Genomic DNA, 19,564 nt, shown 5'->3' on the forward strand with positions numbered 1-19,564 from the left:
CATTGCTTGATAAAAAGAGTTATAATGATCAGGAATCGACCCTCAATACTTCGACTGAATGAAGTATTTAAACATAATTTTCAAAAAATATTACAATTAATGTCTCATTGACATGGCATTCTATTATTAACTTCAAACTAACAGAAATGAAATAATGTGACCAAAAGAGGTGAATTTGGTGAAGTGATCTGGACATCTGGCACTGCTTTGGTGGAGAATAGTTGCTGAGTGGCCACTATTTGGGTGTTGCGCTGGTGAGGCTGGGCCTTTCTTTAATCCTGGTATTCACATAATTTATCCCACTACTCCTCATCTGGAATAGTAATTTTTGTTGCCTTGTGATAGATCTCATCTACCTCGGTATACCGAGAAAATGTGGGTTTTACTACAAAAATATGCTTTATCTCATGTTGGATGAAACTCATGTTGCTGATAGCTTCATAAGAATCTCTCCATGTCATAGCACCTTTAATGTGGGAAGACTTGGCCGTATCCTTTGCAATGTCTTTCAGCTTCTTCATATAATCTTCCATGGTCATCATTTTGCCATTGATCACAAATAAAGAAGGCAGGCCCTTCTTATTTAATGCTTCTATTCTAGTCAAAAACCTATTAACTGCTACCTCCAAAGTGTAACATTTCTCTGTCAGTTGCACAACCAAGTTCTTCTTTGTCAGAACTTTCTTTACTTCTAATATTGTATGTTCTGTCATCTACTCCCAAATCATCCAGCTCATATTTGTTTTTGGAGTTGAGAAATTTGATGATGTGGTTGGCAGTGGTAGGGATTTCTCCCAATTCAGTGGTAATAGTGGAAATGGCTTGCTTGGCTTTCTCCATCAGCTCTTTCTTCTCAAATATAATATGGATACAAGGCCATATTTCATCCATTGCTTCAATAATATTGTTCCACATAATTTCCTTAACTTGGGCCAGTGTGTGGCCAATAGAGGACTTAGTTGTTGATTTCCTCCATACTTCTATCTGGTTTTGAGCTCTCTCTAGCTTTTTTGCATGAAAAGTTTTAGTCTTTGTCTTCTGGTCTTGTAGAAGATTGACTTGAGCCTGCAATGTTTTGATTTCTTAATTTTGTAGAGACATGTTCTACACTGCACTTGCCAACTGATCTGCAGCAACCCCTGTGTTTGTCGTAGAAGATGTAGCTGTAGGAATTGTTGTGATAGGCAGTGCTTCCAAAGGGACAATAGCCATTTTGGCAGCTTGCTACTTTTCTTTGATTATATTTTCCATATCTGTCTCCATTTGTTTCAATTGTGCACTCTACTCCATGATGAGCTTCATCATGTCTGCCTTCTGTGATTATGTTTCTTCAATGTCCTTGGCCAGAGGATCTTATGTGGCTGGTAATTTTAATTTTTTCCTTAATGTTGATATGTATGTGATATTTTTCCTTACAAACTCTTCTACAGCATTAATATTTGCAGGATCATAACATACTTTGATCACCAAGTCCTCCAAAGCTTTGATCCTTGTGTCTTTTCCAAGTGCAGAGACCTTCTCCATCTTCAATTGTGATTGAACATTGGCTAATGTAACCTGCAATTTAGACAAACTCATAGCAGTGTTAGTGAGAGTGGATGAAATCATTTGTCCAGTCTGCTTGTGCATCTCCATTTGGTCAATGGGATGTATGTCTTTCACATCAAATTCAAATGAAGTCTTCTTGTAATCTGATGTTTCCTTGGGTTGGGGAATCTGTGCTTGGAGGAAGGCCATTTTCATTTTTCCTTTCTCTGAAAAAAGCGGACAGCAACCTACTTTGAGAACTGGAAGTCTACTTCTAGAACTGATTGTATGTATTGATCTTCAAGGGCTCATTTCTTACTTTAATCTCCTTTAATATATCAAATATACTCTTTTATGTCTCCTCTGTAGTAGATGTGCTAGTTTGCATAACCTACTGCTGATCTTGTGAAGTTGTCGAGGTAGTGGGAGAAAGTGTAGTCTGATCACCCACTAATGAGGAAACAAGTGCCTCTTTAGTGGTGATGATATTCTCTTGCTCTGAATCCTTATTTAGGCCTAGTTTGGAATGTAACATGGCCTTCTTCCTGTACATAATTTTGAAGCCTTCATTGTAAATCTCAGTCATTGAAGGTGACTCTTCTTCTTTGTTCCTCTTTGTTGTTTTCGCCTTTGTGATAGGATTATGTACTGTTGAAGATGACACCAACTACTTTTTTGTCTCTTGTAGAGTGTTCTTAGTCCATTATAGCTGGTTTTTACATCTTTCAATCTCTGGTCTAACTGTGTGAAAATAAGCAGCGGATTTGTTTTCTACCCTCAACTTGGATATGACCCCTAATGGATCATATGACCAGGTGAAACTGAGGCTGAATTGAATTTCTTTCAACAGTTTTTCTGCCTCTTCCCCTGCTATTACAAATAAAAGGCCCTATTTGTGTTTTGATTTTGAATTGGGATTTCTTATTGGCAGCTACAAAGCGAATCTCATCCATATTAAGCATTTGCCTAATGTATTCTAAGGCAAAAATCCTCATTGGGAGGAATTTTGGCAGCTTGTAAGGGGCAATTTCACACCCAAATATCCTTAGCTCTGTGTAATTCTGATAAAGGTACCAATCCCATGTTTGGACTTGGTCTGATAATTGCAAGATATTTTTGATCTCTTCATTGATTCTTGGCTCTGACCTGCTGCTTAGGAGATTGAGCGTTAGATGTACAAAAATCTCTATGAATTCTTTGTATGAATATTCCTTTTGTTCCTTCATCACCGGCATAGTCCAGAAGACGAATGATTGTTGATTTCCTTCTTCATTCAATTTTTTCAAAGTAAGCTTGAGGCTGTCTCCCTGAAAATATAAAAACATATACACTAACACAGAAGCATATTTAAACACTTCCTCATTTTGGAATTTGATAAATTGTTCATGGACAGAATCTACAAGAAATTGGCTAAAGTTGAACAAGATTTAAGCCTTGGAATCTGTAGAGAAAATGGAAATAAATCCTATGATTTCCTCGTCTACCCACTGATCTAAGTAATAGCCAAGCAGGTAGGAGATGACTGTGATGATTTACTTGGCTCTCTCAGGGAAAATGGAGGATGGATAGGGAGGATTTTTCATGGGCAATGGGGCATCTTAAGTCAAGAAAAGCTCAAGGGTTTTGGCTCTTTTAGAAAAGTCCAGTTTTTGATATAATTCAACAAGTGCTTCATGGAAAAAGGGGTGGCATTCTCTGTTGAAGTAGCTTGCATCATTTGGTCTATAGCTTGGGGAGTGATACTAAACAAAATTTCTCCAGTAGGAGCAATAATAGTTGTTTGGCTAGGTAAATAGCAAGCATAACACTTCCAGAAGAATTCAGGGGTGTCGTGGGTACGAGGAAAGGTATAGTGGGGCAAATTGGATTCACACAGTTGAATATCATCAAATCTATCTATAAATGTGTCCTCAAGCTAGCAGTACATTTCAAAAAGATCAAATTCACAGAGGGTTTCATGAATTTCAAGTCTTTGTCTGCCAAAGGAATGTGGTGAAAATCGATGGGAGGGTGGATCAGAGGACTCACAGGTTCCTCTTTTCCCTTGTCTTTCGGATGCATGATTGGATAAATTGAGAACACTAGTGAAATTTGGATGGTACAGGCTTACAGTGTGTAGAGGGGACTTGGGATTTGCAGAACAGAACTTTGGATTAAACTGTTGAATCAAATTTATTTCTACCTAGCTATTGATTTACCAAGATTAAATTGTTTGGTAAACCTTTGTTCACTAACCTATTGAACAGAAATTTAAATGTGTTCATCATGATTAAACTGTATGATTTGAACAAAATTCTACTCATTGTGGCATTCAAAAACAATTTGCACACAACCTTATTTGAAAATAAACCTAAAGAATTAACTTATCAGTAGTAGCACTTAGACTTGCAACACTTTCAGTGTTATTTTCTATGTTTTCTTTTGGGGGTTCTTATTTCCTTTTTTTCTTATTTATTTTTTAACATACCCTCTTTTCATTTTCCTTTTTCATTTTTTTGGAAATCATTTGAATATTGAAATCTATGTACAATATGAAATTACAAATACAAAATACTCAATCACCTTGAGATCCTATAATTTATAGGACCCTAACACATCTAATATTTTCTTCTACCCTCAATAATGTATTTTTCAACTTTAACATGTTCTTACGAGGGTTAAGAGATGATTTCCATCTCTTATATGATTGATTCATTTATTTTACATGATATTGAGACAATTTGATGTAAATCACATAGGAGTATAGCAAGAGAAAAATATAGGGTTTCCCCTGTGCTGAAAGATAATCAAAACTTGGTTTTCTCAAGGCCATTAACACTTCCCTCTTGCTATAATTTTATGAAAATTCGGTTGTTTTTACTATAAGGAAATATAGCATGAATTAGATTTCCTTCACCTTGCAATGTTGTTATTATCAATGTGCTTGTGTTTGTGCTAGAAGGAAATCTAGCATATATTAGATTTCATTGGCCTATGATGTTGTTATTGGCAATAGACTTGTGTTTGTGCTAGAAGTGAATCTAGCATGTATTACATTTATTTCACCTTGCAATATTGTTTTTAGAAATGTGTTATGGCTTGTGATAAAAGTAAATTTAACATGCTAGAGATTTTTATTTTTATTTTCTGTGAAATATTATTCTTGGCAATATGCTTGTGTTTGTGCTAGAAGTAAATCTAGCATGTGCTAGATTTATCTCTCTGCAATGTTGTTATGTGATTCTATTTGTGCTAAAAGGAAATATAGCACATATTAGATTTCTTTCACCTTGTAATATTGTTGTTAACAATGTGGATTTGTTTGTGCTAAAATGAAATCTAGTGGGTGCTAGATTTCTTTTACCATATAATATTGTTGTTAGTAATATGTTTGTGTATGTGCTATAAGTAAAATTAGCATGTATTAGATTTATTTAAGCCTACAATGTTGTGATGTGCTTGTGTTTGTGCTAGAAGGAAATCTAGCATCCATTATATTTCTTTTTCCCTGCATTGTGTTGTTGGCAACATGCTTGTCTTTGCACTAAAAGTAAATCTCGCATACATTAATTTTTTTTTCACTCTACAATATTTGTATGTGTTTGTGTTTGTGTTAGAAGGAAATTTAGCATGCACTATATTTCTGTCACTTTTCAATATTGTTTTCGAAATGTTCTTGTGTTTGTGTTAGAAGGAAATATAGCATGTGCTAGTTTTATTTTCCCTTGCAATGTTGTTGTTGGAAATGTATTTGTGTTTTTGCTAGAATTAAATCTAGCACACACTAGATTTTTTTCACCCAACAATGTTGTTATGTGCTTGTGTTTATGCTAGTATGACATTTAGCGTGTGTTATATTTCTTTGAACTTGCAACTTTTTTATTGATAATGTGCTTGCATTTATGTTAGAAGGAAATTTAGAATGTGCTAGATTTATTTCAAAATACAAGGTTGTTATTGACAATTTAGTTATTTATGCTTGAAGAAAATATAGAACATGTTATATTTCCTTCACAATGCAATGTTATTATTGGCAACATGCTTTTGTTTTTGCTAAAAGTAAATCTAGCACATGTTAGATTTCTTTTGACTTACAATTTTGTTGTTGGCAACATGATTTTGTTTGTACTAGAAGTAAATCTAAAACAAGTTAGATTTCTTCCGCTTTGCAATGTTGTTATTGACAATTTGCCTTTTTTTAGAAAAAAATATAGCACACAATAAATTTCTTTGCCTTGCAATATTATTGTTAGCAATATTATTTTGTTTGTGCTAGAAGTAAATCTAACAAATGATAGATTTCCTTCCCCATGCAATGCTATGTTCTTATGTTTGTTCTAGATGAAAATCTAACATATGTTATCTGTCTTTCATCTTGAAATGTTATTGTTTCCAATGTGCTTGTGTTTGACTTCCCTAGATTTCTTTTGCCTTGTAATGTTCTTGTTGGAAATATGTTTTTTTTTGCTAGAAATAAATCTAGCATGCACTATATTTCTTTAACCATACAATGTTGTTATGTACTTGTGTTTGTGGTAAAAATAAATATAGCACACTTTAGATTATTTCATCTTGCAACATGCTTGTATTTGTGCTGGAAGAAAATCTAGTAGGCACTGGATTTGTTTTGCCCTACAATTTTGTTGTTGGCAACAAGCTTGTGTTTGTGCCAAAATTAAATCTGGCACACTAGATTTATTTCACTGTATAATGTTGTTATGTGTTTTTGTTTATGTTAGAATTAAATCTAACACATGTTATATTTCATTCACCTTGCAATTTTGTTATTAGCAACGTGCTTGTGTTTAATCTAAAAGGGAATCTATAATTTCTCCATTTTTTTTGGTGTAATTTTGTTGGTGTTATGTTTGTGTTTGTTCTAGAGGTAAATATAACATGTGCTACATTTATGTCACCCTGAAATGTTCTTATGTGTTTTTTGTGAGCAAACATCAAATTTATTTCACCTTGCAATGTTGTTATTGATAATGTGTTTGTGATTGTGCTAGAACGAAACCTAACACGCATTGGATTTTTTCCACAGTGTAATATTGTTGTTGGCAACTTGGTTGTTTGTGCTAAAAGGAAATGTAACACACATTATATTTCCTTCCCCTTGTAATGTTATTATTTCCAATGTGTTTTTGTTTGTGCTAGAAGAAAATTTAACAAGTGCAAGTTTTCTTTGGCATGCACCTTTGTTGTTGACAATATGCTTGTCTTTCTGCTAAAGTAAATCTAACACATGCTAGATTTATTTCACCTTGCAATGTTGCTATTGCAATGTGCTTGTATCTATTATAGAATAAAATCTAGCAAATGGTAGATTTGTTTTTCCCTGAATATTGTTGTTGGAATTATACTTGTGTTTGTGTTAAAAGAAAATCTAACACAAGCTAGGTTTCTTTCACCCTACCATGTTGTTATGTGCTTGTGTTTTTTCTATAGGAAAATCTAGCATGGGTTAGATCACCATGCAATGGTGTTATCAGCAACATGTTTGTGTTTGTGCAAAAAATAAATCTAGTGTGTGCTTGATTTTTGTTGTGATGCAATGTTGTTATGTGACTATGTTTGTGCTAAAAGAAGATTTAGCACTTGTTAATTTTTTTCACCTTGTGATATTCTTATTGATAGTGCTTATGCTTGTGCTAAAATGAAACCTAGCTTGTGCTATGTCTTCCAGAATGCGATGTTGTTATGGGAAATTTGTTTTTTGTGCTAGAAATAGATTACCATGTGTTACATTTCCTTTGCCTTGTAATGTTATTGTTGGCAATGTGTTTGTGTTTGTGATAGAATAAAATGTAGCATGCACTAGATGTTTTTTGATCTACAATATTGTTGTTGGAAATTTGTTTGTGTTTGTGCTAAAAGTAAATCTAGCATATGTTATATTTCTTTCACCTTGCAACGTTGCTATTGGCAATTTATTTTCTATTTCTGATAAAGTAAAATCAAGCATGTGGTAGACTTCCTTTGGCCTATAATATTGTTGTTCACAATATGCATGTTTTTGTTCTAGAAGTAGATCTAACATGTGCTAGAATTCTTTTAGCATGTAATGTTGTTATGTTCATGTATTTGTGCTAGAAGGAAATCTAGCACACGTTAGACTTATTGTACCTTGCAATGTTGTTATTGATAAGGTGTTTATATTTGCGATAGAAGAAAATCTATCATGTGCTAAATTAATTTTACCTTGCAATTTTGTTGTTGGCAATATAATTGTGTTTTTGCTAAAAATAAATCTAACATGTGTTGAATTTCTTTAATCCTACAATTTTGTTATGTGCTTGTGGTTGCGCTAGAAGAAAATATAGCACATTCTAGATTTCTTTTGCCCTATGGTGTTGTTGGAAACATACTCGTGCTTGTGTTAGAAGTAAGTGTAATAAGAACTAGATTCGTTTGAAGATATAATGTTGCTATGTGCTTATTTGTGCTAGAGGAAATCTAGTACTCGTTAGATTTCTTTCATTTTACAATGTTGCTATTAGCAATGCACTTGTATTTATTGATAAAATGAAATCTAGCATGTGTCCGGTTTCTTTTGCTTGATAATGTTGTTGTTGTCAATAGGCTTGCGTTTTTGCTAAAAGTAAATATAGCACATGCTAGATTTGTTTCACCTTACATTGTTTTTATGTGCTTGTGTTTGAGCTAGAAGGAAATTTAGCATGCACTAGATTTCTTTCACAATGCAATGTTCTGGTTGGAAAATTGGTCGTTTGTGCTAGAAGGAAATATGCTAGAATTATTTGACCTTGCAATGTTGTTATTGGAATTTTGCATGTGATTGTGTTAGAAGGAAATTTAGCACATGTTATATTTCTTTTAATGCAATGTTGTTATTGGCAATATGCTTCAATTTGTGCTAGAAGTAAATTTAGTGTGTGTTATATTTCTTTAACCCTACAATGTTGCTATGTTCTTGTGTTTGTGCAAGAAGGAAATCTAGCACAGGTTAGATTTATTTCATCTTGTAATGTGCTTGTGTTTGTGTAGAAGGAAATCTAGCATGCGGCTAGATTTCCTTCCCTGTAATGTTGTTGTTGTCAACATGGTTGTGTTCGTGCTAGAAGTAAATCTATCATGCGCTAGAATTCTTTCACCTTACAATGTTTTTGTCTTCTTGTATTTATACTAGAAGGAAGTCTAACACATTAGATTTCTTTCACCTTGCAATGTTGTTATTAGTGATGTGCTTATCTTTGGGCTAGAAGGAAATCTTGCATGCACTAGATTTATTTCACAATGTAATGTTGTTGTTGGAAATATGGTTGCTTGTACTATAAGGAATCTAGCATGTGTTATGTTTCCTTCAACTTGCAATGTGCTTTTGTTTATGATAGAAATGAATCTAGCATGCACTAGACTTCTTTTGTCCTAAAATGTTGTTATGTGCTTGTGTTTGTGCTAGAAGGAAATATTGCACACGTTAGATTTCTTTCAAATTGAAATGTGCTTTTGTTAGTGTTGGAAGAAAATTTAGCACAGGTTAGATTTCTTATACTCTACAATGTTGTTGTTGGCAACATGCTTGTATTTGTGGTCGACATAAATCTAGCACTTGCTATATTTCTCAGGATATAATGTTGTTATGTGCTTTTGTTTGTGCTAAAAGGAAATCTAACGCATGTTAGATTTTATTTTACCTTGCAATATTGTTATTGCTAACATGTTTTTGTTTGGGCTAAAAGGAAATTTAGCTTGTGCTAGATTTTTTTTGTCCTTGTTTGGCCAATTTAATGTCTTTAAATTGTCAATCATAAATTATCAACCAGTGTAGGTATACTGATGAAGTACAGGTGCACTATATGTTCTAGAAGTTATATCTTATGTTGTTATGTTTTTGTTAGGATCTAAACTTAAGATTACTATGGAGATGGTGTCATTAATTATATTAGTGTCTCAATCCCTAAAGTTATCAGCTAATTTCTTAGGAGTTATTCTCTATTGAATCAATTTATGGATGATATGAGAGTGATTCTAGATTTTACTTGTGTCAGACTATTTTGGATTTTTGTCTTGAAATTTTATGTTGCAGCTCTAATTTACTAAGTGCAAAATAAATCTATTCTATCAAATTGTAAAGGAATATTGTCTGAATTCAATTGATAAGGAGAAGACTCCCACTCTTTTTCTTATTCAATTTCATCCAAACAAGACATTCTGAACAACAACTATGCTATGAAGTAAACACAGTTGGACTACACTAGATAAAAAGCAAATGACATAGCCACATTGTACCAGATAAAAACCAAATCAAATAGCAGAGTTAAACTAGGTATAAAGCAAAGGAAATTTCTCATGCATATAACGATTCACTGGCGAACTCATCATATTGTGTTTCTTCACACAAAACAGAGTATTCAAGTAATGAAATAAATCTAATTGCAATTGGTTAAAGACATGTTACTGGTCGTAGGGTCCCTCCATGAATCAGTCAACAATCTCCAATCAACGCAATGCATACAAACATAAAACCAAGTCTATTACTTGCAAAACGAAACTTCACAAATTGTTCTAAAAAATTGCATCATCTAGCGCACACCCAAAACACAGTGTGGCCATAGTTTTTTTATAATAAGTCTTCAACATAACAGTATGACCATTCAAGCCTAAATATCTTTATTTCAATCAAACTATATCACTAAGCAATCGATTTTATATTCCGAAAGCAAATCGATAAGATTTCGTTGAAACTTGGAATTTGTCCTGGTGACAATCTTGTAGTTGACTTTGGGGTTTGACCGTGATATCGTGCGATCATCTTGATGAATTGGTTCGAGGGAATAGGAAGGAATCCACGAGGGGACCATTCCTTATCCATCCATATCTTTCTTCGCTAAGCTAGAGCTTTTGAACCTTGCAAACAATGGAGGCAGCTGCAGAAATCTGGATTAGCTGCAGAAACAGACTAATTTCATAGCCAAATGCATTCTTTAACAAAATAATAGGGTATATAGAAAAACATGAAGAATAAGACATATAATTGCTTACCTTTAACAAAACCTTGTGTCTATTGCATTATTTAGGTGATAAGTATAGGAAAAGAGAGGAAATATAGGCAAAACGGGATGTCAAGGTAAGACAATATTTGGACTCTACATTCCCCCATGTTGGAGGTTTTGTATGTCCTCATACACTTCATCATTGTTAGTCACTTGTGCCTTCTGATCATCACCTCCAAGATTCACTTTCTTCTTCTTTCTGGTAGCTACTAGCATCCTTGGTTTTCTCATAAGAATTTTGTATTTTAAGCTGATAATTTCTCTTTGCATTGTCCTGTTTTCCTTCTTCAGCGTTTTGTTCTTTTTATACCACAAACTCAAATGAAGGATGAGATTGTCACTTTTTGCAATCTGAATCTCACTTTGTGCCTTCAATGCTTAATTCTCATTCTTGAGATATTTGTTCAATGTTTCCAACTCAAAAATATCTGGCTTTAAAATGTTTGAGGATGAAGGTTCTTGTGGTTCATTTAATTGATTGCTCCCTTCTCCAGGACTTTGAATTGTTTCTTTAGTTGTTGTATCTTTTCTTTCCAATGACTCTATATAGTCATAAATCTCTTGTTGAACAAGGTCAACACCCAAACTATGCACTGGGCTTCTTAGAGGTGAGCTGCAAGGTGGTGGTGACACTCTCGGTGATGATTTTGGTGATCCTTTTGGAGAACTTTCAAGGTTTTCAGTTGGCTCGTTTTCAGTTGGTTCATTTTCAGTTGGCTCTCTTTCCTCGAGATCAATGTATTATGTAGATGTTGAGACTGCCTGTTGCATTGTGCTCAACCTTGTACTTCTCCTTAGCCCTGAGGTTTGTAATCCCTGTACTTTCCTCCTTTTAGTTTCTATTTTTTCTTCTTGAGGAAGGGTCCTAGTTTGTGGTATTTCCTTTGCTCTTTTGCTAACTTTCTTCCTTCTAAGGTTTCCCTTTTTCATTCTCTGCAAAATATCCACTATGGGAAGCTCTTCTTCTAATAATTTTGGGTGAGACTGGGGTTCTTTCTCTTTTATTACTTCTATTGTTCTCTTCCTTCCTCTGAGGGTCCTACTGTTGTTGGCTTGTTCTAGGGATCTTTCTTCAAAATGGTTCCTCACCAGAAAACCTTCCCAGTTGTCCCCTATACTCTGAAGATGGAACTCAACCAATATCTTTATCAAGCCATGATGACACATGGTATTTTCTATAAACTGAATTCTCTTTTGAACGTTTGTGGACATTTTCTTGAGACTATGTAAGAGAAAATAAGGAAGATTCATCTGGTGATCTTCAAGAAAATGCATCATCATCCTAGCATAGTAAAAATACATATACCCAAACTAACCCTCACAAGTGACAGATTTTTGAAGTATAAGCAATAAATTTCTCCATTTACTCTTAAGGGTTGTGCTGGGAATACCTTTCTTGAAGACAGTGGTGTCCATATTTGGATTTTTCAGGAAGACCTTCCAATTGTTGAATTGAGACTTCTGTGATCCATAATAGTTATAAGAAGAGCTTCGGCGTAAATCACATATAGAAAGACCTTTGTCGACGCGTTTCGAGCCAGCAAGTGTGGCTCATCGTCAGGACAAGTTGAAGAAAACAAATCCAGCTTTGCATGTTAAATAGTCTGAGCAGGGCCTCCAACAGATATCTAGATTAACGGATAGCTTTGACTTAGGGACAGTCAAAAAGTCAAAATGATTATTTCAAGGAAGATAGTAATGACCATTATATAAATGAAATAATTTAAGAAGGGTTTAATTATATAAATGAAATAATTTAAGAAGGGGTTTATATTAGTAATTATATAAATGAAATAATTTAAGAAGGGGTTTACATTCCCTACGAAAACCTTCCAATCTTCCCCATTAATTCCCATGTTCTTGAACCATTTTTCCACGCTCCTTGGTAATTCAGTAGCTTCCTCGATCATGTACTCCATTATGGTGATCTTAATGTCTCCTATTTCAGCTTTAGTTCCATCAAACAACCATGCAAATGTCTTTTTCACTTCCCTATGAAAACCGTTGAATTTTTCAATGAACTGCAACCATTGTTTCTTTTGCAGCAGAGCTTTAGTTTGAGGATATCCCTCCAAGAATTTCTTCCCTGGTAGCTCGGTTCGAACAATGATCCTCGTTATGGAGAATGATTTTCCTCAAACACTGGTTACCTTGACAAGAGAATGGTGTTGGTATGGTTTTTCTAAGTGGAGGAAGGACATAGTGGCTATGAAAGTTCATAGAAGTGTAAGAACAGGTGGATTATAATAAGGGTTATAGGAATGAATCGGACCGTTGGGGCACATTTAAAATGATGATTTGGTGATTACTTCAGCAGATTTAGAATGAGGATGTGACATGACTTTTAAGTGGTGGATTATGATGTTTTGTTAGGTGACCATCACCCTTAAGTTGTAATGATTTCGTTTTAATTTTCGATAGTACTATGTCTTCTTAGTCATATATGCAATATATCAATCCCTATTGCTAAATTAAAGTAGCACATACCTGTGATCCACTTTGCTAACCTTGTTTGTTGTTCTGAGATCTCTTGCAGGTACTTTGCTTTGTCAATTGTCCTTGAATTCAAATCACCAAGTGTCCTTGTAGGCTTCAAAAAGAAATTATTAGGCTACAGAAACTTGTCTTAGCTACAGAAACTTGTCTGAGTTGCGGAAACTTGTTGATTCTATAGCTGAGAAATAAAATTTAATAACGGAACTTTGTTATTTTCTTTTTGAAAGGAAAAATTGAAGTGCCAACAAAAATTGGTTTTCACTCGAAATTTTATGTATAAACCTGCCAACAGCTTGTTGTTTTTCATGTTTATACCTTCTTTCTTTTTTTTCTTTTTATTGTTTTTTATTTTTATTATTATTGCATATATATACATATAATTTACTTATTATTTTATTTTATTTTTTTAGAAAGTAATACTGAGTAAAAATTTCTAAGGTGGAAAAGAAGAAGAATTCTTCTTGACCATCTTCAGTTCTGAATTATCATGGAACATTTCAACAAATTCTTCTTTTGTCAATGGCTTCTGGTACAATCTGAATCGATGTCCATTTACTAATAGAGGAATTTTCTCTTCATCAATAGTCCTAATTCTAACTGCACCATTGTCAAAAACACTTTCAACTTCATAAGGTCCAAGCTAGTGGGTTTTGAATTTCCCTTGAAAATTCTTGAAATTTCAATCAAAGAGTAATGCCCAATCTCCTGGATGAAATTTCATTTCTTTAATATACTTATCATGCCATCTAGATCTCTGTTGTTGAACTAGACTAGTTATTTGAAGGGCTTCTTGTCTGATTTCATCAAGCTCATTTAGTTGTCTCATCCTTTATTGTTGTGATTCTGATAATAAGATCTAACTAGACTGTTGTCTTATAGGTCTGGATCTAGAACTCTATCAGAAGTAATACTTGCTTCCCATAAACAAGTTCATATGGAGTATGTCTCGTATTATTTCTCCATATAGTTTTGTAGGCCCATAAAGCTACTGGAAGCTTTTCCACCCATTCCTTTCTATGTAGATGTACAATCTTGGTGAGGATTGCTTCAATTACCTTATTTGTGGACTCAACTTGTTCATTGGCTTGTGGATGGTATGGAGTGGACTTTCGATGTTTGATTTTGTATTGATCCACAAGCTTCTACACTAATCTGGATGTGAACTGTCTTCCTTGATCTGTTGCAATTTCTCTTGGAACACCAAAACGAGTAAAAATATCGTCAAAAAGAAATGAAACTACAGAATTTTCAGTAGCAAAAGGAAGTGCTTTAGCTTCTACCCATTTAGTGACATAATCAGTACATACCAAAATATACTTCTTTTGCTTTGAAGGTGGGCTAATTTGTCCAATAAAATATAATTCCCACTTCTCAAATGGTTCGATGAGTACCTGTGGTTGCAGTGGCATTTCATTTGAAAGAGTGGGTTTTCCCATTCTCTGACAACTGTCACATATTTTAACATATTCCTTAGTGTCCCTGAAAATGGAAGGCCAATAATATCCTAAAAGCAAGATTTTGTAAGCAGCCCTTCTGTCAGAAAAATGTCCCTCACATGGCTCATCGTGGCAAGCTTTAAGTATTTCTAGTATTTCATCCTCTCGAACACATCTTCTGATGATGAGGTCTCGTCCCATCTTGTATAACTCTTCATTTATCCATGAATAAGATGTGCTATTGTGGACTATTCTTCTCTTTTCTCTAGGAGATCAATGAAATGGAATTTTTCCTGTAGCTAAATAGTTAGCAATATCTGCATACCGAGGTGATTTAGTAGATACTGCACTAATATATTCATCAGGAAATTTATCCTCTACGGGTTGATCATTATTTTCATTTTGTATTCTACATAAAAAGTCGGCAATTGTGTTATGTGTTCCTGGCCAATCTAGAATGGTTATGTTGAATTCTTGTAACAGTAAGAGCCATCTGGTTATTTTTCCATTAGTGACTGGATTATTCATTAGGTATCTAATGGTAGAATGGTCTATGTGAACAAAAGTTTCATAGACAGTTATGTAATGTTTGAATTTGTTAATGGCATGAACTACAGCTAAAAACTCATTTTCAATTACAGTATAATTTAACTCTGCAGGAGTTAAATTTTTACTAGTATAATAGATTGCATAAGGAGTAAGATATTTCTGTCCCAACATAGCTCCTAAGGATAAATCTGAAGCATCAGTTGAGATATGGAAAGGCAATTTCCAATTAGGTCCTTTTAAGATAGGTGCTTCATAAATTCTCTTTTTCAAAGTTTCAAAGGCAGCTTGACATTCAGAATCCCAATTGAATTCACAGTCCTTGGTGAGCAATTTAAAAAGTGGGGATGAAATTTTTGTGAAGTTTTCTATGAATCTTCTATAATATCCAGTAAAACCAAGATAAATTCTAACATCTTTTTGAGAACTTGGCACTAATAATAAGATCAAAGAAAATTATGAGGATTTCTCTTTGGAATGTTGTTGGAGCATTGCATAATCCAAAGGGAAGTACTCGGTAAGCATAATTTCCCCATGGACAGGTAAATGTGGTTTTATCTTGATCTTCAGGGCTACCTGAATCTGGTTATATCCACTGAACCCGTCCAAGAAGGAAAAATATTTTTTTCCTGCTAATGTCTGTAAGACCTGATCTATAAATGGTAGTGGAAAGTGGTCCTTTAATGTTGCTTTATTTAGTTCCCTGTAATCAATGCATATTCTCCATTTTCCATTTTTCTTAGGAACGATTACTAGGGGTGAAACCCATGACAGTTGGATATCGGATAGATGAAATTTACATTTAACAATTTCTACAACTCCTCCTTAACAATTTCTTTTAAATTTGGGTTCATTCTCCATTGAGGTTGTCTAATCGGTCTTGCATTCTATTCAATGTAGATTTTATGTATGCAAGTTTTAGGATCAATCCCTCTCATGTCAATTTATTCCCATGCAAAAGCAGAAAAATGTTTCTGTAAAATTTCTATCAATTGATTCTTTTGAAATTCTTCCAAGCTTTTATTAACATTCAAGGTTTTCCCTCGAAATATTTCTATCAAGGAATTCCCATTTTTCCATGGAGAGAGATGATATCTGTTTAGATGAGAGATACTCATTGCGACTACGACCATAATGTGAGGAAGATTCATTATTTTCCAGTAGATTTCGAATTTGGTCTTCCTCTCTTACTTATTCAGTAGTAAAAATAGGTTGTATATCTTTTTCATATTCTATCTATTCTTCAGCTTTTGTATCTATCGTTGTCTTTGCAGGAGGGTATAATATAAATTTCTTTATATAATTTCCATCTGAGATAAACATGTCACCTTATCTACAACTGATGAAAGCATCAACTATAACTAACCAAGATATTCCTAGAATTAATGGATGTCCTTCTAAATTATTCTAGCGTGTTAAGACCATGAAATCAACAGGATATTCCCAAGAATCTAAGGATACACAAACATCTTCCAGCACACCATCAGGTTTAATCACAGAACTATCTGCTAATTGCAATGAGGTTGGTGTGTATTGAAGGTTAGGAAGCCTAAGGTGTCCATAACTTGTTTTCTCATTATGTTTATGGCTGTTCCTAGATCAATCAGTGTGTTTGGTATTTAAAGGTTACTAGGCATACAATAATCTATATATTTTCCTAAGAAAGCCTCTTTCATTTGTCTCCATGTTGTTATATAATGCACTCCTAGACTCATGAACCATTTTAATGTTGAGTCTTTCAATGTAGTAGGGAACAATTTTAATTTTTGAGCATCATGCAGATACCCATATGATCTGCATCATACTTCATTTTCGAAGAGAAATGTCTCTGGGTTTTCGTTTCTTTTTCCATGGAAATTAGGAAGAATTGAGAGTGATATATTTTTCATTGTGAGGATTGTATCTTCATTAAGAATAGGAAATCCAGAAGGATCTTCGTTTCCTATGCCTCTTCCCCCTCCTCTGTTCCTATCTCCACCTCTACCTTTACCCCTACCTCCTCCAATCTTATTTTCCTCGCCATGGACATTGTGTATCTCTCCTTCTCCTTCTTCGGCCATGATAGGTTCTTCAAAACTAATATAGTTTTCTTCTAATATTTCTAGTTCCTTTATCAATGGGTTTTCAAAATAAGTTTCATGTCCCTCTTTTTCACTAGGAACTTCTAATTTTTCTCCCAAAATTTATACACCAATGGAGGATAGAAAAATTACTCCTGTAGTTGGGGGTGTAGGATTTTCTTTAATTACAGCTTCAGTAGAGGAAATGGGTGAAGTTATGGATTGGATTTTTGATCCTGAGATTTCAAGAAGTCTTTGTCTAACTCTACATGGAATTCGGGTTTGACTAGGTGATGTGGATTCTCGAAATAGTGGTGAAGTGAGTGGATTTTTGGGAATTAAACTTCTTCCTCACCATACAAATCTACATCTAGGGTATCTGTCCCTCCGCATACCATGTTTTGAATTAACGATTTTCCTTAACTTCTATTTGTACTTCCTCGACAACGACGCCAAAATGCTTGGCCAATTTAATGTCTTTAAATTGTCAATCATAAATTATCAACCAGAGTAGGTATACTAATAAAGCACTTGTGCACTATATGTGCTAGAAGTTATTTATTATGTCGTTATGTTTTTGTTAGGATCTAAACTTGAGATTAGTATGGAGATGGTGTCATTAATTATATTAGTGTCTTAATCCCTAAAGTTATCAGCCAATATCTTAGGATTTATTCTCGATTGAATCAATTTATGGATGATATTAGAGTGATTCTAGATTTTACTTATGTCAAACTGTTTTGGATTTTTGTCTTGAATTTTTATGCTGGAGCTCTAATTTACTAAGTGAAAAAAAAATCTATTCTATCAAACTGTAAAGGAATACTGTCTAAATTCAATTGTTAAGGAGAAGTCTCTCACTCTTTTTCTTATTCAAATTTCTGAAGAAAAACTACGCTATGAAGTAAACACAGTTAGACTACACTAGATAAAAAACAAATGACATAACCAGATAAAAAGAAAATCAAATAGCAGAGTTAAACTAGGTATAAAGCAAAGGAAATTGTTCATGCATATAATGATTCACTGGTGAGCTCATCATACTGCATTTCTTCACACAAAACAGAGTATTCAAGTAATGAAAGAAATCTATTGAAATCGGTTAAAGAATTGTTACTAGCAGTAGGGACCCTCCACGAATCAGTCAACAATCTCCAATCAACACAGTGCATACAAACATAAAACCAAGTCTATTACTTGCAAAATGAACGACAAACTGTTCTCAAAAATTACATCATCCGACACACACCCAAAACACAGTGCTGCCATAGTTTTTTTATAATAAGTCTTTGGCATAATAGTATGACCATTTCAAGCCTAAATATCTTTATTTCAATCTAACTATATCGTTAAGAAATCAATTTGCTATTCCGAAAGCAAATTGATAAGATTTCGTTGAAACTCGAATTTTGTCCCGCCGACAATCTTGTAGTTGACTTTAGGGTTTGACCATGATATCTTGTGATCATCTTGATGAATTGGTTTGAGGGAATAGGAAGGAATCCACAAGGGGACCATTCCTTATCCATTTGTATCTTTCTTCGCTGAGCTGGAGCTTTTGAACCTTGCAAACAATGGAGGCAGCTTCAGAAATCTGGATTCGCTACAAAAAGAGACTAATTCCGTAATTGAATGCATTCTTTAACAAAACAATAGGGTATATAAACAAACATGAAGAATAAGGCATGTAATTGCTTACATTTAACAAAACCTTGTGTCTATTGCATTATTTAGGTGATAAGTATAGGAAAAGAGAGGAAATATAGGAAAAAAGGGATGTCAAGGTAAGACAATCTTTGAACTCTACAGTGTTGTAATGTTGTCATTGGAAATATTTATATGTTTTTGTTAGAAGTAAATATAACGCAGACTAAATTTTTCTCACCCTACAATGTTGTTATGTGATTATGCTTGCATTAGAAGGAAATATAGTATGCATTATATTTATTTCACCTTCTAATGTTGTTATTTGCAACGTGCTTGTGTTTTTTATAGGAGGAAATCTAGCATGTGTTATATTTTTTTTGTCTAGTAATGTTGTTGTTGGAAATATGTTTATGAATTTGTACTACAAGGAAATCTAGTATGTGCTATATTTTTTTCACAATGTAATAGTATTTTTGACAATATAGTTATTTGTGCCAGAGGAAATCAAATTCCTTGCATTTTTTTAATTTTGCAACGTGCTTCTGTCTATCCTAGAAGGAAATTTAGTATGCATTAGATTTCTTTTTTTCTCGCAGTGTTTTGTTGACAGTATGCTTGTGTTTTTTATAGAAGTAAATCTAGCACATACTAGATTTATGACACCCTGTAATGTTGTTATGTGCTTGTGTTTATGATAGAATGATACGTAGTTGATCATGATCAACTCCAACCAGACCTCAAATGGAATTCGATTTGGGACAAAATAGATTGCCCAAAAAATTTTATTTTCCTCTAGCTTGGCTTGCATAGAAAGATTCTAACCTGGGAGAATCTCTGAAAAAAAAGCTTCATTGGA

The sequence above is a fragment of the Pinus tabuliformis genome, chromosome X (genome assembly GCF_031772625.1).
Source record: "Pinus tabuliformis cultivar Carrire ecotype Pingquan chromosome X, CPIR1, whole genome shotgun sequence".
Classification (NCBI taxonomy): Eukaryota; Viridiplantae; Streptophyta; class Pinopsida; order Pinales; family Pinaceae; genus Pinus; species Pinus tabuliformis.